The sequence below is a fragment of the Chinchilla lanigera genome, unplaced genomic scaffold, assembly GCF_000276665.1.
Source record: "Chinchilla lanigera isolate Chin_1 unplaced genomic scaffold, ChiLan1.0 scaffold00027, whole genome shotgun sequence".
In the NCBI taxonomy this organism is placed as follows: Eukaryota; Metazoa; Chordata; class Mammalia; order Rodentia; family Chinchillidae; genus Chinchilla; species Chinchilla lanigera.
This window is the reverse complement of record NW_004955428.1, coordinates 3,766,111-3,789,933: the sequence shown is the minus strand read 5'-3', so window position 1 is coordinate 3,789,933 and position 23,823 is coordinate 3,766,111. Positions and strand designations below refer to the sequence as shown.

The window sequence follows — 23,823 nt, the reverse complement described above, 5'->3', positions numbered from 1 at the left end:
GGAAAAAACTCAACAATCTACAAAGACAGATGAGATGTACAGGAAGCAAACATACTTCTAAACACCCCCTTTCCCCTACTCCATATTTTATCTGGCTGTTAAGAACAATTAACAGGCCTTTAGAGAGAATATTTCAGCTTTCAAATAACTGCTTAGAAAAGGACTGAAAACTATATTTAACTGCCTCTCAGGCAATTAGACCATGACCATCACCACATCTGCTATTTGCTCATCAGGAAACTGCTTCCAAGACATTTAACATTCATAGGTGTATTAGCTCACTATTAATACCCTAAAAATTCTTCATGGCACTATTAACTATGGTGCAGAACTTGATAGAAGGAGGCTCCATCATGCTTTTGATCCATCTAAGAGGAACATGAGTGAATCTCCCAAAGGATGATACTAGAAAGTGGTCTCAAATGTACAAATTATAGCAAAGTTCCAATGTAAAACTGTATTTCCCAGCAAGCATTTAGGTGGTACTATGTGTAGACACTTGCATATTTTAATGCAGTGAATCTTTATAAGGTCCTTATGACACTGATCCCCATAGTTCATGTGAGAAAACTGAGGCATGGGTAGGTTACACAGTACCGGAGCTGGGATTTGAACCCACGCAAACTCTTTGCAGGGTTAAGCTTTTCCCTGTGGCTATGCAGCCTCTATATCTTACTGACACACTTTTAAAAGTACAGAAGAGGTGGTAGACATTAATTACTCTGAGGCTTTTGCCGTGAAACACAGGCACACCAGGACCAGAACTCCTATTGTCCCAGGGCTTGGTGGTAGCGCATGTGCATGATACAAAAGACTATTTCTGATGAATGCCCATTAGATCAGAGAAGACGCTGTGTATGATGGCTCACAAGAAAACCAGCAAGCCTGGTACAGGCACAGCTGGCTTATAATGTTTATTCTGAAGACAACCTCACCATTTGACCTTTGGAAATCTGAATATGACACTCCCCTTGCAAATATACAAATACAAATTAATTTACATAAGTTATCAAACTATGGAGCCTAAAGATAGCAATATTCTTAAAAAGTCATTCTGACTGGATAGTCAGCAGCTTGAGGAGCTATTTCCTTGCCTTTGAGTTCCTTAAATTCCCTGAAGGGTGGTTCACTTGATGTGTCAACCAGGCTAGGCTATGGTGCCCAGTTGTGTGGTCCCACACCAGTCTAGAAGATGCTGCAAAGGTAATTATTAGACTCGCTTGACATTAACATCAGCGGACTTCGAGCAAAGCACAGAATTCTCCACGATGTGGGTGGGCCTCATCCAATCAGCTGAGGGCCAGAAGACAAGGACGAGGGTTCCCAAAGAGGCATGACTCTGTCTTCAGAGGCGTCATTGAAAGCCTACCTGGTTTCCAGCCTGCAGATTTTTGACTCAGACTACAATAACTATGTTTACCCGAATTTCCAGCTTACCAGTCCGCTGCACAGAGTTTGAACTTACCAGGTCCCATCATCAAATGAAGCAATTCCTTGAAATCTCTTTGTCATCTCCTTTCCCTCTGTCTTTCTTTCTCTCTCTTCCTGTCTCTCCTTGGTCTCTGGTAGGCAGGTAGATTCCAGGTGGTAGGACTATCAAAGCTGAAGCATCTTATAGCTACTCTTGGATCTCTTTAAGTCATATAAATTAAGAGCAGCCCTAATTGTGCTCGGGAGTATATCTGTGCATAGCTGTAGGTTTGCAAGCTGTCGGCTGAAGTGTTATTGGCTCTTGCTCTTTTTTTTTTTTGCTTCTTTTTTGGGGGTGGTGGTGGTACTAGGGATTGAACCCATGGCCTCTTAAATGCTAAGCAAGTGTCCTACCACTGAGCTGAAGTCCAAACCTTTTTCATTTTGAGATCAGGTCTTACTATGTAGCCCACGTTGGGCTCAAACTTGTGATCCTCCTGCCTCACCCACCCAAGTAGCTGGGATTACAGATGTGTACCACCACATGCAGCTAAGAGAGAAAGAGGTGGGAGGAGATCTGTGTGTTCAACTTTGAATGTGCTGATTTGTCTCTGGAGGACTTTAATTCCTGCCCCCACCGTGCACCTCCTGGCACTTTTCACACTGGGGCTTTCAGTAGTGAATGCTGCAGATCAAGCCTTTTCTGTATGAAAAGATGGAATCGCCACTTCCCGTAATAATATACAAACCAGCAGCCTTTCTGCAACTGTGTAACTCGCTGTCCCTGGCTGACTGTGGTTAATCCTGATCCACGTGCCCACCGTGAATGGCTGTGGTGTGACAGGCTGCAAAGACACACACCCTGGTCTGTGGATGTCCCCAAACGGGGCCCCAGAGACCTGCGGGCACCCTGCTCAGAGTGGTCTGGCCCAGCCCTCTTTGAGGGCCTGGCATCACCTCCACCACCGAGGCTTGTGGTACCAATCTGAGCCAGCCCGAAGGCGGTGGAGAGGCAATTCGGTTTACAGATGGTATTTTGGTAACCTTTTCCTCCCGAGAGCCTGGAGAGCAACCTCTCTGCTCCAATGGCTGCCAACTTCTCCCTGCCTGTGGGTCTGCTTGTTACAATCTCATTTGGCTCACTGGAGACCCTTGCATTGCGACATCTTCTGTTGTAGGTCCCAAAAAAGAGGCCCAGCAGCACACCGGTACTTGTTTCCTTCAGAAAAGACCTTGACACGCTGAGCCGAGCCTCCTTCTCTTCTTCCCTGGATCCCTCTTCCTACCCTAACCGCAAAGCCCTCTGTACAGGGCTGGTGCTGGGAGCGAGGAGTGTGTCACACCAGGAAAATCCACCACTCCCCAGCGCTGTTTTCCTTGTGGCTTCTGCAGTAGCAGGCAGGCTGCTGCCAGTGTTTACAGTCAGCAATTCTGAATGTGCTGACAAGGAGAAGAGTGACCGCAGAGTTCGTACAGAGGGGTAGGCAAGGGAAAGCAGATGCGGAAATGCCCGGGGAATGAGGGGCTGCTATCCTTTCTGCTTCCTGGGCCTCCAGCGCCGTCACAGGTTGGCCAGTGGCGGCTGTATGGCCGGCTCCAGGAGATGTTTCTATTCCGGGGTCTGATACCAGCCAGCCGAGGAGGAGGAAACCATTTCCTCAGCTGTGACATTAGTCTCCCGCCCTGCCGCCCCTGGCTCATTTGAAGAGAAAGAGAAGGAAAGGGTCAGGCTGTCACATTCCCATGCAGCTTTACAAACTTCTCCCTGGCCAACTTTTAACTTAACAGAAGTGTTCTTTTTAAATATTGCTGATTTCTGCTTGTTCGTTTTTCTCTCCAGTGGCCAAGGAAAGTTTTGTAAGCAAAAAAGGGTGGCAGAAAATTTGTGGGTAGCAAGTCGAACAACTCAAGGCAGGAGGAGAAAGAGAGAGTGAGGAATCAATAAATGAAAGCCTGAAAAGGACTCTGATGACATGGCTATCATGTTTTATATGCGGACTGGGATTTGTGGGTTCTGCGGTCCCTCTATTCTGGGCTCTAGGTAGGTTAAATATTAGAGAACTGATTACTTTGAGGTGGTTTGGGAAATGAAGTGAGCAAGTCGGGTGAGTCTCCCTGCTTGCAGACAAAGTTCGGGGAGCTGGGCTCACATGCTAGCAGGGACACAAGTCGCACTGGCTACTGGGCCTTTTGTATGGAGCGGTGCTTTTCAAACTGCAGTTTACAGGTCATGCCTGTGGTATAGAAGTCCCCACCACCTTCCTATGTCCTCTTGTGTGTCAGAGAACAAGATCCCACTTGCTGTAATTAAAAGAAAGCCAAGTCCATTCGGGAAGGACAAATGTGGCAAGAACAGCCAACTCCTTGCCAAAGCTGTGTGTGCCCTTCCCACAAGGTAGACTAAGGTGTTACTAAGTGGTTACCCAGCCAAAGAGACACACTTCCCAGCTTCCCCTGCCCCGAGAAGGGGACATAGGATTTAGTTCTTGTCAAAAGAAAGTGGACAGAAATGATAGGTGCCATCGGCTGACTATAAAAACATCCAGTGAGATTCCCAGGGGTTCTCCAGGCCCTCTCTTTCCCTCCTGCCAGCTGGAAGCTAAAGACTCCAAGATCCACAGAGGAGGGACAAGCGGAAAGAGCCGGCTGGCTATCCAAAAGTGCTCACATTGGGCTGTTGCACGAGAGAAATACACTTATATGGTAAGCCACCAGGGACGTCAGGGTTTCTCTACCACAAAAGTTACTTTAACTGCACAAAATCAATAAGTAGTGTCAGGGGAAAATCATCAGTTAGACACAATGTCATAAGCATGAAACATGGTATCTGCCATCTGTACTTTTTAGAAAAACACATGCCCACATACGCGTTTGTATATGCTGAGAGGTCACTGGGGAAAACAAGAAAACGGTACCGAGGTTGCGTAGGAAGGCGGAAACTGGGAGACAAGAAGAAAGGGGTGGAAAAGACATTTCTCTTTCTTTGTATACTGTGTATTGTTTTAATGTTTTGAACTTGTTCTATGAGGCCATATTCCCCACTTAAAAGTTACAGGTGAAACACAAATTCTGAAAGAATCCAGTTTTCAGACCACCAGGAGAATACTTTCAGACAAAAAAGGCCCCCAGAGTCCTTTCTGAAAGCCAACGGTACAAAGTGTTGACATTTAAAAACACATCAAACTGTCCTTCTGTGGGAAACTCAAGGGACGGGAGGAGGTTGCTGTCAGGCCTGCAGTGACTCCGAGTTCTTAGGCAGACTCCTCCTCCTCCGAGTTCTTAGGCGGCTTTCTTTCCAATGGCAGCGCTGGGCCGCTTGACTGGGTTACCCTAAATGTGTGTCCTTCAGTGACCAGCGGGGCTGGAGAAGAAGGATTCCTGGGCCTCTTCCCTGAAATTCTACCTCAGTAGTTCTGAGGCAAAGGCTGGGAGACCAAACTATTAACAAGTGCCTTGTCACTTTCACGGTCGAGCCTGCTTGGGAAACCTCTTTCTCATGTGTCCCACTTGTCATCTTGGGTAAGTGGCTTCACTTTCACCTTTTCTACCCCTGGAACACAGACAATGAGATTTATGGTCTACGAAACTCAAACGTGTCTCCCGAGACTACAGGGAGGCCTGTGAACATGGCTGATCCCCTCTGCAATGACTGCAGATCCGAGAGTCAGGGTCCTAATGGCTGTTGCTTGCGTGGGGATTTCGGGTTGCCATTTTATGTTTCAGGATTCATTTTTACTTGTAAATACTTTATTTCAGAAGAGAAGGGGCTGGAGAACACGGGGCGTCTCCATGGAAAGTTTTTGCATGGGTGCAGCAGGGAGCTCACACGGGTGGATCCTCTGCTTGTGACAAGTACAGCTGTTTCTAGAGAAACAGAGAGCAGGGCCGAAGCCAGGAGGGAAGCACTGTCGTGAGCCCAGTGCTGTAGCCAATGGCACTCACATGCGAGGACATCCAGGCAGTGCCGGGCTGGGGCAGAAGGTTCTTCAGAGCAGGGGTGGGCGCACTTGGTGTAAGAAGTATCTCCGGGAGTCTAGGCCAGCCCTGAGTCCTTTTATTTTCTGCTCAGCCTGCAGACTTCATCTTTTTCTCTGAATATGCTAAAATCTTTCAGACCAAAGAGCCCACCAAACCCTACTCTCTGTGTAACCCAGAAGTCAACCGGTTTCTGTCCCTGGTTGCAAGTTTTCTATCAATTAACCAGAGAGAGAGGCAGGAAGCATACAGGTGCCCATTCCTGGGAAATAACTCGAGTGCCTAATAAAACTTTCAAATGACTTGGCAAGTTCTTAAAATATCTTAGGAGCAAACCCTGACATTTTCTAATTGAAGATCATTACCATTTTTAATCTGCAAGTTTCTCTACAGAACCATTAAACTTAAATCATACTTTTTTGGTTTGTCTTTGGAGAAAACCCTAATTTTTACTACAAAAAGGGTACGGCTAGTATGATTTACTTGGATTATAATTATTTCTCCTTTCTTTTGACAACTACTTCATACATCAAATGCTATTTTAATTTGATTTGTGTCTTGTCTTCCACCATTCTCAAATGAAGTGCCTCGGCTGCAGTATTTATTTTGAAGTTGCTTAATTCCAGATGAGTCCCCTGGATTCCCTCATTACCTTTAAATACCCCACCTAAAGGCCTGCCACTGAGATTTCTGAGTGTGATGGTTAACCCTGATTGTTACTTGATTGGCCCGAGAGACATGCAGAAGATCAGTAAAGCACACTTCTGGGTGGGCCGTGGGGTGTGGCTTTGGGGACTATGTCTGGTCCTTCCTCTCTGGCATGCTTCCCTGTCTGTCATTCTTTTTTTTTTTTTGGTTTTTGGTTTTTCTCCGGTACTGGGAACCGAACTCACGACCTTGCGCTTGCCAGGCAGGCGCTTTGCCGCTGAGCTAAATCCCCAGCCCCCCTGTCTGTCATTCTTGGCTGCCTTCACCATGCCCTTCTGCCATGACATTTCTGTCTCAGAACTGGCCAATCACGGACGGAAACCCTGAGATCATAGCCAACGTCACTGTGGGTGTTGGGTATTCTGACGGTCAGTGAGAAAGCTGACTAACACACTTGGTCTCAGGGTAGCTTGCTCCTTGGCTGAGGCGCCCCAGGCTGCCATGGGGTTAAGTGGAGGCCATGTCACTACTTCTGGCCCACTCTCTTCTCCACGCACTCCACACTCTCTTCCCCTGCAGGTCACATGAGGAACGGCAGTGTCACAACATGGGGAACCTTGGTCGGCCTGGGTCCCTGAGTGACTCCGTAGAACAGTGCTTCCTCTCAAGACTGAGTCAGAAACGGGGCAGGAACTTGTGTGGTCTAACATCAGTGGAACCACAGGCCGTCAGGGATGTGGGTCTTCCTGCAGGACAACCTTGCCTTTACCAGTGAACACAGGCCCTGGTTTGAAAACTCTGTGCTCCAGTCACAGTGTCAGCCTCTCTCCGTATCACTGGTAGATGAGTCACCGAATCCTTCTGAGCCCCAGGTGTTTTGCGTGTAAAACAGGGAAGATGAATTTTGGTGTGTCCACCATTCACAGGTATGAGAGGAGCAAATGAGTTTGCCTGGAAGTGTTTTGAAATCTGTAAATCACACCTCTAGATGTAAAACGCGTGCGGAGCCGAGGCTGTGGAGAGCTGAGGAGGCTAAGTGGGACTGCTTATTTGGGGTCAGTTATGAGAACTCACTGCTTCATCATTCTTCAAAAGCCAAGCGGCACATTCTGTGACAGGTTGGGAACCCGAGAAGTCAGATCCTGATGCCACGCGGAGAATAATGCATCTTAACAGTGTCAGGGTAGCCGAACGGTTTCCAAAGCCTCACTTCCAGCAGGCAGACTCAACTATTCGCCTTTGGCATCCAGAGACAGGAAATGCAGAGGCCCCGAAAGAAAGGCTTGGCATGAAGCCCTTTCCTCCTCCCTCAGCCTGTCAGAGGACGGGAGGGCAGCACCAGGCTGGAACAGAGAGATTGGGCGTGGCACACAGGGCCAGCCCACCCGAGGCAGGGGCAGTGCAATCCGTTCTCCTTTCCTCTCACAGGGAAACAGGTTTCTCCAGAGGAAGCAAGCAGAAGAGCCCTCCACATAGCGAGGGTCTAGAAGCAGGCCAGGGATCTGTGATCCCTACTGTCAACAAAGAAGGGCCAAGGCATCTTCATCTATCCCAGGACAAGGACTGCCTGACCCTCTGGCAGACAACAAGCCACAGACCATTTGCTACTGGGCCATGTTCACCCAGCAGCTTCCTTGTCAGATATGAGCAGTTGACCTTTTTTTTCCTGAGTACTTACTAAAATGCCAAGCTCTGACATTTTAGATATCAAGGAACAGAAGCACAGCAAGGCCAAGTAACTTGTCTGAGGTCACACAGCAGGAATTTGGCAGAATCAGGAGTTAGATGCAGACGGTCTAACCCCAGACACTGTGTTCTTTTTATCTATCTATCTATCTATCTATCTATCTATCTATCTATCTATCTATCCATCCATCCTCATTGTAATTCAGACTTGCCTCAAACTTGTGATCTATTTGACTCAGCCTCCCAAGTGCGGGGATTACAGGTGTGCACCATTCTGCCTTATCAAGATGCTGTGTTCTTAATCATTGCATTTATAAGAGAGGAAAAATATGAGGAAAACGAGGAGCAATTCTTTTACTTGTTGCACGCCTTGCCACAGGGCTTCAGATATCTTAGTAAATCACTTTGTCCTCATGTCCATTTTAACACAATTGGTCTTCTTACCCTCATTTTACAGACAGAGACACAGAGGCTCAGAGAGGTTGAGTAACATGCCCAAAGTCACAAAGCTAAAAAGTAACACGTTGGGAATCAAATCCAATCTGACTCTGCTGGAAGTAGTTAGAAGCTGCTAGTAGTAGTTAGAAGGTGGCAGTTCTATATCCTGAAAAAGGGTAACATCCCAAATACTGGATAATGCCTATTGATGGAGTTCCCTTTATCACAGAGCCTTTCATAGGTGAGAAAGATCGTGAATCCTGGATTTGAACCAAAGAAAGACAGACCTGGATGTCAGGCAGATCTTTCCACCCTCAGCAAGTGGAAAGTTGCTAGGAGAGTAGCCAGGCTTGCTCCCTGGCTGTCTTTCCTTCACACACTACATTATTGTGACCATTTACTTCCACGCTTCCCAAACTTACGAGCCACTTAGTAATTGCTGGCTGTTTTGTTGTTGTTATTTTGCATCATTTGCTAATCCACAGTCTGAATGTTCCCCCAACCTTAGGCTAAGATGGGAGCAACGCAATTATGACACAGGCGCAAAAGCAGCTCATTAACATAGCTGTGACTGACACGAGAGATCATTAATTAGGCATTCCAAGCATAAGTATATATGTATAAATTAGCATCTATTCACCATTTAAACTCTAAGCCATTTTTCATATCTGAATATTAACTATGTTGGAAAATTACTAAGTTTTCCTGAGTGAATTCTGCAAACAATAGCCAACCTTGATAACAAAAACAAAATGTAGAGAAAAGGTTCTGTGAGCAGATCCAGTGGAAGGAGTCAAAGGATGTTATTACCCTTTATGTCTCAGCATTGTCAGTGGCCTGCTCCTCTTGCTTGTATTTCTGGTGATGCCACCCAGCAGGAGCCTTGTGTGCCTTCTCTCCTGGGGACAATGCTTGGACATGGGACTGTGCTAACATTCTAGAGATGCAACGCCCAAGCCCATGCTCTCACTGTTTATCATCTGTTCTTTCAATACCTGTTCACTAGGGGAGGCCTGTGCACAAGGGACAGCGGGGAGGACACCTGCAGGAAGACGGCAGAGCCTCCCAGGGACCGTAGAATCTAGCAGGAAAGTGGGCACTCAGTGGACACCTACAGCAGTCAGGTAAAGTGGACAGGTACACCCAGCAGGGGAGGAAGGGCTTCCACAGAGGGACACTGGGGAAGCCTCTGGAAGAGCTGGGATTGGAGCAGGACCTAAAGATGGGTAGCAGATGCTGATGTGGCAAAGTTGAGGCATGTAAGAGGGTCTCTTCTCAAGATCCCACAGCCAAACCAATGTCTTTCTGAAATCCAGGTCTTGAACTATGCTGCTTCTGGAGCCAGTTTTTCTTTTCTTTTTTCTTTTATTTTAAGAACTAAAAGAAGGAAAACATACTAACAAACAGACATCCATTTACAAAATAGCATAAGAACAATACAAACAAAACAGAGTTACAGACAAAGTTGTAGGACATTAACAATGGTTGTTGTATTACGTATTGATATCTTCAAAGTGGTTTCTCAAGAAAACAAATAGAGACATACAAGATTGACCAAACAAGTAATCATTAACTGTTCCTTTCTGTAGAGCAATAGAAGACAGTAGTACAACTATGATAGCTATCCTGTGTATACATACTTACATAATTTCCCCTTCTTTCCCTTCTCTTTTCCCACACCCCAGTTGCCCTTTACTTCTGAGCATTTTCCTTTCATTTCACAATGTCTATCATACTTCCTAGTTTTTTTTTCACTCTTTCAGGTCTTACACTAGTGAGACAATATGATACTTACACATGCAGGTCTGATTTATTTCACTTATGAGTATGGTCTCTAGTTGTGACCATTTACCTATAAAAGCCTTGAGTTTATCTTTCTTTATAGCTGAGTAATATTCCAGTATATAAAAGTACCACAATTTTTTTTATCCAATCCTCAGTGGATGGACATTTGGGTTGCTTCCACAATTTAGCAATTACAAACTGCACTGCTATGAACATGCATGTACATATATCGCTGTGATATGACGTTTTCAGATCTTCTGAGAAAATACCCAGAAGGGGAATAGCTGGATTGGATCTTTTTTTTTTTTTTTTTTTTTTTTTTTTTGGAATAGCTGGATTGAATGAGACCTCTAGACCTAGTTTGCTGAGGAGTCTCCAAACTGATTTCCACGGTGGTTTCACCAGTTTGCATTCCCACCAGCAGTGGAGAAGAGTTTCTATTTCTGCACAGCCTCACCAGCATTTGTTATTGGTTGATTTCTTAATGCTAGCCATTCTTACTGGGGTGAGATGAAATCTCAATGTTGTTTTAATTTGCATATCTCGAATGACTAATGATGTTGAACATTTTCTCATGTATTTATTTGCCATTTGTATCTCCTTATCTGAGAAGTGTGTATTCATCTCAGCTGCCCATTTCTGGATTGGGTCTTTGAATTTGGGAGGGCTGATGTTTTTTAATTCTTTATATGTTCTAGATAGAAGACCTTTGTCTGAGGGATAGTCAGCTAAAATTTCTTCCCAATTTGTGGGTTTTCTTTTTACTCTGCTGGTGATTTGCAGAAACTTTTCAGTAGGATGAGATCCCAGTTGTTGATTCTTTGAAGTATTTCACACAGCCCCAATTTTTCAATGTGTCTGAAGTACTTATTCCCTCAGGTCTGGAAAGCTACTAGCATCAGGATCACAGTGAGAACAGTAGTCTTATTATCCTTCACAATGGTCCCAATAACTTCTAATGCGTGGTTTGTTTTCCTGCAGTAGTTTTGGGTTCAACTCTTGCACATCAGTGTCCAGTCTAATCCAATCCAATCCAATCCAATCCAATCCAATCCAATCCAATCCAATCCAATCCAAATGTTCCTTTAGACCAGAGGGACACTTCTGTGATTTGGCTGCCCTGGATGAGGGCTGGACTTTGCAGCTCTCAGACCATTTTGTCTAGGCTGAGCTCACTGGTCTGTGAAGAGATCAAGTCAAGGTACTTGGTCTTCAGGGCACTGGACTACGACCACTGGAACTCACCAACCAGGCAAGTTTCCCTGGTGAGTCCCTTCAGGGTGTTAACACCATCTCCAAATGAAGAGAGGCTGGTAAGAGAGCAGCTAGTAAATAGGGTGACTCAGTGCTTCTGCAGCTCTGGACCTCTAACTATAAAAAGCATGGCATCCACAGGAAGAGACCTGGAGCCTGGGCCTTTGTTGACTGCCTTGGTTCTGCATCCAGGAGGTGTCTGATCATGGGGACACTTGAAACACCTTGGCTAGGAGGTGAGACATTGCTCTATGGTAGAAGGGAGGCAGGTATCAAGGTCAGACTGCGGGTATGTGCCTGGGATACAAAGCCAGCTGTGGGTCTCCTGTGCATGAGAGCCTTTCCACCCCTACTGTCTGAAGTATTGAAGTTTCTGAGACATGCTAGGCCCTGAAGGAAACAGATAGCTTTCCTACAATGGATTGATCTGGGAAAATCCCAGCTGTTACTGAGGAAAGAACCATCTAGGATTATGGATGCTGAGTTCTTCCATGGTCCTAGGTACATATGAATCCATCTACCATTTGTAGGGCAGATTTATACAGCAAATATAAATACTGCATTTTTCTAGTGGAAGTAAAACTTTCTAAGGCTGTTAGTACCTGTGATTACAATGCTAAGGGAATTCTTGGCTTAGCAACCACTAAAGGAAATAGCAATTAATTAATTGGAAAACTATTCATTAAGATCATGTTATGTACTCTACCCTATGCCTGGCACATAGTAGATACAGATAAATTAGGAAGCAGAGGGTATCATTTAGTGAGAAAGTGCCACAGAGATCTAAGTACTGCACGCTTGTCCTAGAAGTTCAGAGAAAAGAAAAATTCATGGTGTACAAGGTCATTCCAAGAAGTTAGTTAGTTATTTAGTTTGTTTGTTTATTTATTTTGGTAGGCTTGGGAACTGAACCAAGAGCCTTGCACTGGGCTACATTCTCAACCTTTTCATTTCTTATTTTGCTAAACTGCCCAGGCTGTCCTCGAACTTACAATCTTCCTGCCTCAGCCTCTGAGCCTCTGGGCTTACAGGCATTTTTGGAAGGAAGATACAGGATTGAGTTTTATGCAAAGTGGCGGTGTTCCATGACCTTCACAACACCGATGTAGCTTGAATCTTAGAAATACACAGACAAAGAGAATCTGATTTAGATCATCTCAATAAAAAATTTCCAATTTAATTGTGTCAGAGGAGGAATAGGAACACACTGTCCCCTATGCTCTGTTTTAAGATACTGATTGGCTTTGGCCAACAGTTGCGTTTGCACCTCCTCCCCCACTATCTTCTAAAACTGGACAGAGCTCTTCCCAGGGTGGCCTCTGACAAAAACAGAATCCTGGATTTTGATGCCTGAGCTCCTCTGCTATACCAAGTGCAACTTAGTAAAGCTTTGCAGAAATGTTCTGAGGCCAACCTATAGAGACACGTTCCAATTTAGGCTGTGGAATGAAAATTACAGGGCAGCCACAGAGGCAAGTTTAAAATTAGGACAAACTTCACTTTGGGCCTCTTAAGCCTCAGAGTTAGTAGATGAGGGGAAAAAAAGCAGTAAGAATTTGAAAAGTAAAATCCCCAGACTTCTGTCCTTTCCCATGGTCTCCTGACATCCTAAACTTCCTGAATGTCTGAAAATCTGCAAAAGAGCTTTGTTAGGTTCGTCCCTCACAGCTTCACAGGAGCCTCCACTGACAGTGTGGCCTGTGAGGAGACCGTGCAGGCAAAAAGGTTGGAAAATCCTGGCTGGGAAAGAAAGAAGAGGACAAGAAGTGAGAGAATCTTCCCCAGCTCAAGCCATGGACCCATGTCGCCGTCACTCAGTCCGGGAGTAATCTGAGTGGCTTGGCTCCAAGGACAGCCGCAGGGACCAGGTAGCCTAGCAGACTGGCTTGCTGAGCACACAGGACCTCTTCAGGGTGTGCGGAGTCTGCCACCGTCCGAGGGTGTGGGGTGACCCATAGAAACCATCACATTGCACTGTCCTCTCAGCTAATATGCAATAGCCATCCTCCCTGTAGGAGTGGGCTCTTGGGGGATGGCATGGGAAACTGAGCTCCATTTTCTTCTTGCACCAGTAACTTCACTTGCTTCTCAAAGTGAGGGAAATGCTACCTCCTTTTACCTTTTTTGAGACTCTTTCAACTTGGGTGGTATTCTGCAGAGAGTGGAATTCCAGGGACATCATTGATTCCAAAATAGACAACAAATTATTCCTACTATGCCTCAAAAAGGGATCTTCACCTGAACACTGTATGTTTTAGAAAACTACAGGTTAGTCACACTCTACCTCCAACAGATAACCTTCCACCAGGCTATCCTGAAGCAGAGTCTGAGTGAGGAGGATCATTCAGACGTGATGATTCCTGCAGGGTCTCACAGTGGGCCTGTTGTGGGCCCCTTTTCCTAAAATCATTGGCTTAATTCACTTCCTGGAAGTGTGTAGATTGCCTCAGAAGTGCCTGACTTTTTATTCCACATTCCTAAAAGCCAGAAAATAGGGCTGGGGATATAGCCCAGTGGCATAAGTGCCTGCCTGGCAAGCATAGGGTCCTGAGTTCGATCCCTGGTACCAAAAAAAATTAAATAAAAGCCAGAAAGTAGAAGACAATAAAATGTGGAGGAATGGTGTTTTCATGAGTGACTTTCTTACTGATGCCCCAGAGCATATTTACAAAGTTGTAGAAGGAAAAGTCCACATTTTGTTGTGTCACTTTTTGAAAAAAAAAAAAAAAAAAAAAAAAAAAAAAAAAGTCCACAATGAGTTTCCAAGGAATTTAAACTTATTTCTAACCCAATGAATCCTGTAAACTCAGAGGTCAGACTAAGAGATACTAGGGAACCATGGCTCATCTGAAGTAGTCGTGTTAAACCTCCGGCTCTCAGTTCAGAGTGTGAATAAACCAGCTCATAGTATCAGGGCGCCTCTCCAACAGGTGTTGCCTTTGTCAGAGCTATTTCAGCCCCACTCATAACACAACTAGTTCCACATTTTGATCCCAGTGAAATATTTGGTGCCTGCTGATATGTTCAAACAAATTCACCAGATCCTGATTATGTTCTGGCAATTAAAGCTATTAAGTCAGTAGATAGACAGCAGGTTATTTCATCATTGCTGGTAGAAAAAGCCAGCTTTCTTTTCTCCCCTTTTTTATGTGACAGCACTGTAATTAGCCTTAATCAAATACTATTTGTGTTTGGTGCTGTAACTTTGCTTCCTTAGCCGGGAAACTCTGCCAATCTAGCAAAGGAGAAATATAACTCTGGTCAGAGGGCAAGAAAGACAGGCATGGAGTGTACGGGAGTTCTCTGTACTATCTTTGTGAATGTTCTGTAAATCTATCACTATGATCAAATTCAAAGTTATGTTTTTAAAAGCAAGAGTGCTGAGGCCTGTAGCTCAAGGGCAGAGTGCAGGCTCAGCATGCATTATACTCTAGTTTCCACCCCCAGCCCCCCAAACACAATGATTAATTAACTGATTAAAAGCAAGAAAAAGGGAAGAAGAGAGGGATGAACAAAAGAAATCCTAGAGCATGACTTCAGCTCTAACAGCCTACCATGGTAGCTTTAGAAATAGTTCAGAAAATATGGATTTCTTTTAGAAATTCCATACTGACACTGGGGATGCCATGGTGCTTCTTATTTCCCCCTGCAAGAAAGGTTGTCACAGAGACCAGAGGTGTGTGGAGGGAAAGACAATAACCGCGAATAAAATTAATTCTCTCATCATTTATCTAAACCTCTAGTTTAGTTCTCTGTCTGAAACTCATCATTTATGTTAATAGTTCTGGAAGGTAGAGCGTTTCAGTAAGGAAATTATGTGAGTAAACAGGTCTGGTGAGGTTTTCAAACCTTAGTGCACCTACATATCACTTGGAGATCTGGTGATTCTCAGTGTCTAGAAGGACCTCCAATACTGTGTTTGTAGCAAGTTCCTAGTTAATACCGAAGTTGCTAGTCCATGGGCCACACTTTGAGGAGCAAAGTTATAAGGACTGGAAATTGCGGGAATGCACCCAGCCTGATGCAGAACCACAGTATTTTGTCTATGCAATCATTCATTCATGAGGCAGATTATCTGTTACCTCCGAGAATCCCAATAATAAAAGTAACTATTCTTGTTCAAAGTTCCCCAGCCACGATACGGAGGATGCAGGAATAGTTTTAAAAGCAGTGATCTAATCTTTATTATTTTGACTATATGTCTCCCCATACCTTCAACTGTATCTGCAAAACACTACTAGAACTGGTAATTTTTTGGCCCATTGAGGCATTTTATTTATATGCGTGTATTACATTTTGAGGAAAAGAACCCCAGGATTTCCCCTCCTGTGTGTTTTGCTCTTGCTACTTCACACGCTATGATGCCAGCTGAGGCTGTCAATACAATGAAACTAGTCTGATGAGATGGGGCAGATTGTTTTGCTGTTTTTCAAAACCTGTGAGCTGCACTTCCAATCTGGGGCTGATCACTCCACACTGGGTTAACCTTCCCTTGAGGTTCACAGCAGTTTTCCCAGCTCTGTTATCTCTGATGACTTCAAATTCACCAAAAACCATGATTCATCATCAGAGTTAGAAATGGTGACTCCGAAGCACGACCTACGAGCACCCATCGTTTCTTCTCTTTTCAGCATTGCTGATGCTCTTGAGAGCCTTAGCCACAACACTCGTTCACCACTGTGTGGCACAGAAAGATGGCAGGAAGAGCTAGAACTGGTGATATTTTGAGACTAAGGAAGAAATGTCACGCAACTCTTCGCCTCCCAGAAATACTATATCATTTTAGGAAATGATTGCAGCTCATTACAGGAGGGACTATTACAAGATGAAGAACCACCCTACCATATGGCTGATATTTACTTGACAAAGATGACTGATTTTACTTCAGAGAGAGACGACTAGGTCATATACGGCTTTGCATAACTGGAAAACACACTTCTTACAATAGGTGCAAAATATTGTAACTGCCACAAATGCCATGTCAGATTCTCCTCAGCCAGATTTTTTACCCCTTTAATGCAATTACTGATTGCAAACTGAATTGCAAACAACGGTTTTGCTGCCTATGCCAGATTTCTCTCCCATGCCTTGATTAATACACCTCAATCCAATAATGTACTGGCAAATACTTAGCAACTGGCTCTCCAGACCAAAAAATACCTAGTGTGTCGCTGTTATCAATTTTGATGGTATAAATAGCCCCATTATGTCCAATTTCAAGTACTAACCTGGCTTCACTGAGCACAGAATTAAGAAGAAAAGTACACAAATAAGTCCGCTCTGGTCATAACAGCAAGTGATTCTGAAGATGTAAAACACTATTGTTTCAATAATAAATCACAGTAAACTGGGAGGGGTAAAAGTATTCTATAACTCCAGGACAGTTTAGCTCTTAATATATTTTTACTTTGTTACTGAGAAATACAGGTCTGTAGGCCCTGGAGTTTTTATAAACCAAAAATAACTCCCTGTTAGTTTTTTTTTTTTTTTTTAAAGTGACAGTCTCAGGATCTGTGTGATTAACCACAAAATCTTATCCAGTAAACCCTTTGGATTTGAATGACACAAGGATACTAAAAGTTCAGAATTCTTCTACTTGAACTTGAGCACTGCACTCTTCCATTTTTGTGTATTTTGCTCATCACAAGCTCTTCCTTTCATCAGCTATAAAGCCTGGCTCAGTCAGCCTCCGCGGCTGTAGGAATCTGCAGAAAAGGCTAAAACATAACCGTGTTTTTATTGTTCCTTACAATCGCCTCTGAGAATAATGGTGGCTTAATATCTTTATGCGCTCTCCTATATCTGAACTCATTTGCTTCAAATAAGAAAACCTACTTTATAGTAAAAAGGACAACAGAAGGAAAACATAGCATTTTAACCAAAAAGTTGTAACAGGTGAATTTTTGCATATCTAATATACATAACTCTTTCTAAAATATCACTCTTTATTACACTTTTAATCTACCTGTGATTCTTTATTTAGCTGTGTTTTACATATTTCTCCCCACAGATACATCCAGTTATTACCAGGGAGGTTCTTTTAAGAATACAAAAGCTATGAAAACTAGAGCTCACTGGGTGGGGGAGGAGGACACTAGTGAAAACATATCTGGCCAAGTAATGTAATTAACGTGAAGAAAAACATTTGCATCGTGGTTATACTCATGTCTTTTTCCATCAGCAAAAGCCAAAGCCAAGCAAACAAAAAGCCACCACCACTTGCCTACCACCTCAGACACAAATGATTTTGACAGTGTAGTCAACATGAAAAAAATACTGCTTGCAACAAATTCGGGGAAAAGAAAAGAGATCCTTGCTTCACATCAAATCCTCCTGCTGGCTCTTACCGTATTCTGTATCTTTTGAAGTGTGGATCATGTGCACCTATTAACTCATTGCCAATACATGTATCTTTTCAAGTCTTCTTATTTTTTTAAAATTGTAAAATTCATTTCTGAGGAGCGCCCATTTAGGGTGAGCACACGAGGTTAGACACATGCCGAACACGGCGCAGGAGACCCCCTGCCATTCTCCAGATGTTGGGAACTAGAAACATGCAAGGATTTTTCATGTTAGAAAAATGGTGGAAGTCAGCTCATCAAAGGTAAAACAGGCAGAATATGTCCCTGCCTTTCCTTTCCTGAGATGGTATTTATATTCACCAGGTTCATCTCTAGTTTGACAGGATTATTAATAGGATGGGCTTACCACTCATGTGGATGAATGTGTTATCCACAGGAAAGAAAGCCTTTTACTATCTTGGGTATTTTCTACCAATGCCTGATGATTACCAGCTGATCTTTACATTAACCAGACATTTTGGTGGATCACTAGCTTGTAATATAGTAAAAGTGGGAACATTATTTTCACCAAATTGTAGTATAAGCCTTTTTTTTAAGCAGAAGATTTTTATGTCAACCAGAAGTCTCTGGTTAATGTGCTTTAAAGGTGACGGAAATGCTGGCAATGACAGACTGTGTACCGTACCAGATCTTCTTGAATGATTGCAGCAGAGACCTCCTGACTTACCACTAATCAAGTGTACCAGCCCTGCTGGACCTAAGTTCAAGGTAAATCAAGACACTGAAAAAGAGATGTGAAAAATAAAGATCTATTTGAGGGACAGATGAGCTTGGACATAAACACAAACATATGATGGGTCAGTGTGGACGTATTTCAATGAACAAGTGCCTATCCACGTGATTTTTAACAATCATGAATAAATTTATTTTTACTGAAAATCAAAACAAAAAATCCTAATATTCTCCATCAGAAAAAACGAATAATCAAAAGTACGTAGCAACAATGGAAAAGAGGGGCTCTGCACTGTGGAGTTAAGAAATCCAGGAGAAAGTGAGAGGAGGGACAGCTCTTGGTTGAGGTTCGTCCCCTTTCTGCCTCTTCCTAGGTGCCTTCCTGTGGGTAGCAATTGGGATGCGAGAAAGAAGGGACAGGGATGGAGAATCAGCTGGCATTTAAATGCAATCTTATCCTATTTCCCTGCAGCCTAGAGTGTGTTCTTTTTAAAGAGGAATGTGAAAAAATATCAAGCTGGTTTTCTTTTCAAAGGACACACACACACACACACACACACACACACATACACACACGCTCACCCATGCACACTCGCATGCACCACACATTCTGTTCTTCATCACAGGCAGTTTCCCAAAGGAGACCTGCTGTCAGGAGGCTACCTAGGGCCATGAGAGGCACAGTGTCTCCTGCCAGGCCTGGAGAGTTCTTGAGGACATCTAAATCCGAAAGCTTTTAACAAACCACCGATGCAAGCAAATTACAAAATCACAGTGTCTGCAGGACTGGATTCTGCTTGGCGCAGGTTTGGAGCTGATTTTTCCAAGCACCTGAGCAAAGGGAAAGAGAGACTTGGCCGGTGCTGGGTCCCATTTAGATATCACTCCTGGCTTTCTTGCCATATTTGTAGCTAAATCCAACCCCTTCTCTCCAGCAGACACACGTCTCAGGCTCCACACGACTTTCAAGTCTTAGGACTTTCACCTTAGGATGTCTATGCTTCCTTGAGAATTCATATAGTACAGACGGAAGCCCAAACTTGGTTTAAGCCCACAGCAATAGGGACACAGTCCTACCTCCACTGGCTCCCTGGCTCTCTCCCCAGGCCTGTTTGCCTTGGATCAAGAGGACTAATAACTCCCCTTGGAAAATCCATTCCCAGGGGTATAAATCGAGTTTCTGAGCCATAGGCAGAAGCATTCCTACAGCAACGATAGCTTGATATTTACATAGTGCCTATTATGGGCCAGACACTCAAACTCCCTATGCAGGGTTTTATGACTCCATTTTACAGATGAGGATGCTAAGGCACATCAAGACCAAGTTCTCTACCACCCAGACAGATGGAGAGAGCCTGGAATCCTGCAATTCTATACCAGAAAGTAGCCCTTGGTTAAACCTCTAAGAAATTTTACAAGCAAAGATGACTATCGAAGTGTCTTCATTCGCAAGAAATTTAGTGTGTGGGGAGTATAGAACACAAATCTTCCATTGAAGATGTCTGGGGAGCACAAGAGGCTGTGTAGCTTCCCACACTATCCACATTTTCCTGTTCCAGGGAAGCAAGTAGCCCGGCACACTACCCCGAGCCTGCCCAGACACAGTCAAGTGACCATGAACTGGAATAGACAGAAAACACAAGCAAGAGAAAGGGAAGTAAAAGACACCTGTCTGCACAGGGTCAGGGTGAGGTGGAAGGCGAGATGGCGCGGAGCCAGAGAGCAAGTAAGTGAGCAGTCTCTGGTGAGTGCTCCAAGAGCCCACAGCACAGATCGTGAGAAAGAGAGTGCACGGGAAGAAGCTTGCTGAGTGTAGCAGAGCGGGGATCTGCAGTCCCTTTCTCCCCTGCCAGAGTCTTCACTGCGTACCAGATAACAGCACCCCAACTAGACACCTGTACGTGTGTCCCACTTCCTTGCGAGGAGGACAGGTAGGGAGGTGGTAGATAAGAGAGAGAGAGAGCATTGGCTAGGAGGTCGATAGGATAGGAGAGGTGTAACCTTGCCTTCCAGGGACTATTACGTAGGAAAGACAGATATATAAGCACTAAACGTCATCAAAGCAGAAGGTATCCACTGTCAGAAAATTCGCCCGCAAATGTGTGTGGTAGAAATGCAAAGAACTGATGATGAAATAAACTTGGAGAACCAGAGCAGGCTTCATGGGTGAGGTAGACTTTCAGCTGGGCTTTGACTGAAATTAACTGGTATTTGACAGATAGAGGACAAAGTGAGCAAGAAAGTGGGCAGAGCTGCCAGTAGGAAGTGCATCCAGCCTGTGAAGGTAAGAGAGTAGCCAGGGGCGGGGAGCACAGTTTGGGAGGGCTGGGAGGGAGGGAAGGAGGTGGGGGCCAGATACTCACGGTGGGGATTCTGGACTCGAATGAAAAGTCACCGAGATCTTCAGAGGAGAATGAAGCAGTGGTTTTAGGAGAGATCAAGAAATTAGCAAACAGAAGGGCAATTAGGAAGCTGCCCAAGCAGTTTAGATGACAGATGAGGAAAATCACTTTGTCTCATTTTCTTTTCTCCAAATGAGGGAAGACCTCCAGTCCTGGAATCCCTGAGTCTCAGTATCTTGAGGCAGATTTAGGCAAACCTGCGGCACATGAGCTGCAGCTGGCCGCTTTTCTCATTGAAAGCTCTAAAAGGTTTGCCATCACTGTCGTAGGTTCTGTTTGCACCTGGCACATCTCTTCCTCACTGCAAACTCCCAGTGAATTTCGCAGAGCACTTTGGTGCCTTCCTTCGCTCTGTTCGAGTGCCTTATGAGTAGGGTCTATGCCTTCCCTGACCTAGCACATGGCAGTCAGTCAGGCATCCAAATCAGGGTACTGTGCTTTCCAGGTAAGAAGAGGAAATCCCCCAAGACCACAGATGAGAAAACAAAAAACTAAACTGTAGTGAATTGCAGGCTTCTTAACTAGAAACTGTCATCTCCTCTAATTATTAACCCTTCCCGCTGCCCCTTTTGAGCCGCTGTGGTCCATCAGTCCAATGGGCCTCCCCCAATCAACCACCGCCCCAAACTACTGAGGGATCCAAAAGACTTTTCTTCTCTAGCTCAATGGATTTTACTTCTAATGTCAGCATCCCTCATATTCTTGAATTGAATTCAGGGGCACTGCATTCTATCTAAACTAACACACCAAAAATTAAAGAATAAACCCTCATTATTCATAAAGTCTGCAAATTCACAAATACAGTAAAATATAATTTGCCTTGTACTTCATACTAATATAAATATGGATGAAGACATCAGGAGTCTCTCTCTCCCCCAATGCTCCCCCAGGGGTAGAAATATTCAGAGCCTTGTGCATGCCAGGCAAACATTCTACCACTGAGTTACACCCCCATCCCTGAGATTTTTTTTTCTGATTTCCATGTGGTAAATTCATGTATGGCTACAATCTAATCACCCTTTAAAATGCTCAGTCTTTCCATTTTTCTGGTAAAGAAACATTGCTCCTCTAGCCTTCTTCACTTCCCTCTCCAGTACCAGAGTATGACATCCCTTGGGGAGCCATTTTTCATAAAGATGCCATGTTTTTATCACACTATGAAAATGACTTCACTCAGACTTGGACCAGATTCTTATAATGACTCTTTGGAATTTGGATGATTGGCTTGGCTCACTTACTCTTGTCGGCCATACCAGTGTGTAAATTCAAAATTCAAATTTATGCCTTGACAAAACTACAAATTTTTTCTATCTCAGGTCTCTGAGGCTTCTTTTAAATATACAAAGTGTTAAGTCTGCCAATACCAGGTGTCTATAAAACAAATGTTGCCCAAACTAAGAAACTAAGGTTTTTCTGGGAGACCATAGTGTAAGACCAATTACAAAAATATATTCAATCCGTTGCTCAAAATGCTCTTGGAGCCCATCTTAAATGACCATCAGGACAAGTTTTAAGTGTTAATCAGAAAACAGATTCCATGACTTCATTGTCGTGTTTTGTTTCTGACCCAAGGTCCTATCACTTTCTAAGGTGATCACCAACCACCTGGGCCATAAAACTCGGATCATTACACTTTTTCACTTCCTATAAATCTCATATCCACTAAAATAATTACTAAATTACTACCAAATAACAGTAAGTAATATGCTAAAATGAGAGATCATTTTGGGAAGATGGAAATGTTCAAATTTGTAGTGGTTGTCATACAAATACATACACTTATTTAAACTCACACAAGTGTACACTCGCTGAATTTTATTTTGTCAGTGATACCACAACAAGAAAATTTAGAGCTGGGGCAATAGCTCAGGGGGAGAATACCTGCTTAGCATAGACAAAGCCCTGGGTTTGATCCCCAGCACCACAAAGAAAAAAATTAAAAGTATGAAATCTCAAGAAAATTTCCAAAGAAATTCATATCTAAAATATGGAAACAAATGTATGAAACTTTTGACAGTTCTAAAGGAGGAACATTTATTTGTAGCATTTAGAGAAGAACTATAATATACAGACATAAACATACAACAAAATATAATAGAAAATGTCCTAAAAAATCTAATATTTTATCTTTCACATAAATAGACTACCTGAATTCTCTTTCAGTAAACTACATTTCTGAAGAGTTCAGAAATCACATGTTAGCTTGGATTTGCAACCACTAGTCCTTAATCTGGTAGATGAATAGTTGCAGGAAGAATCCAGTGAGTAGCCAAAAATCAAGCTACCTGCCTTGTTTAGGTGCTTCATCCTGCCTCTTAGTATTATTGCAATCATACTATAGTCAACTAAGCTAACTGACTTAGTCATAAGGGCAAACCCTGGGTCACTAACACTAGACTTGACGAGTTCTCCAAAGCAAGCAGGATTTCTCCAATAAGAGATTTCAAACCTCAGGAGCCTTGCTCTGGCTACAGTGCATGAATACTGGTGACAGACCAAATTCACTCTCCACTTGGTTGTTTTGGTCGAATATAAGTCAAACTCAAAACAAAGCTGAATGTATTGGGAATGCTTAAATGATGGAAAATCATCATTGATTGCCTGGGTGGGTCTACACTGTAAAGGTTAAGCATAATGAGTTTATGTTCTGGACCACAGACTCCTAGAAATCACTTCATTTTGTTTAGCAATTGTTATTACAACAGAGCCTTAGCATCACTCTCACTTAAAGCTACATTTTAAAGTTAGACTCAGCCAATATATTTCTGGGTCAAAAGATGAAGTGAGTCACTTAAAATGGTGCTGACAGGCTATCAACATCTGTGAACATCACAAGTTCACACCTACAATCAAAACTACTAATTTTCCAAAGGAACAGCTCAGAGAATGGAATTCTACTATGATTGTCTTTCCCTGGTGGACAAAGAAAGGCAAAATCCACTTGTTTTCATTTGAAACTGCTTTGACAAATCTTGCTGAAGCAACAAAAATAGCTGTATCATGCAGAGATGATAGAATTACTTTTTTTTTTTTTACCATTTTATCAGAACAGAAACCTCTACATTGGCAAAATTTTTCATCTTCCCAACTAACCACAAGCAAATCCCTAAAATTCAAAGCCAAATCATATACAAATATTTTATATAGCTTTCTAAATCTAGAATATTCCAGATGCTGTTAATGAATTAAGG

At 43.5% G+C, this 23,823-nt stretch overlaps 1 protein-coding gene and 1 pseudogene across 2 annotated transcripts in view; both read right to left on the bottom strand.

The window, feature by feature from the left end:
- The window catches only part of Maml3 (mastermind-like transcriptional coactivator 3), a 407,740-nt gene that overhangs the window by 220,061 nt on the left and 163,856 nt on the right, over nucleotides 1-23,823 (bottom strand). The window lies entirely within an intron of this gene.
- Nucleotides 15,417-23,823, bottom strand: part of LOC102008130 — a 65,817-nt pseudogene continuing 57,410 nt past the window's right edge.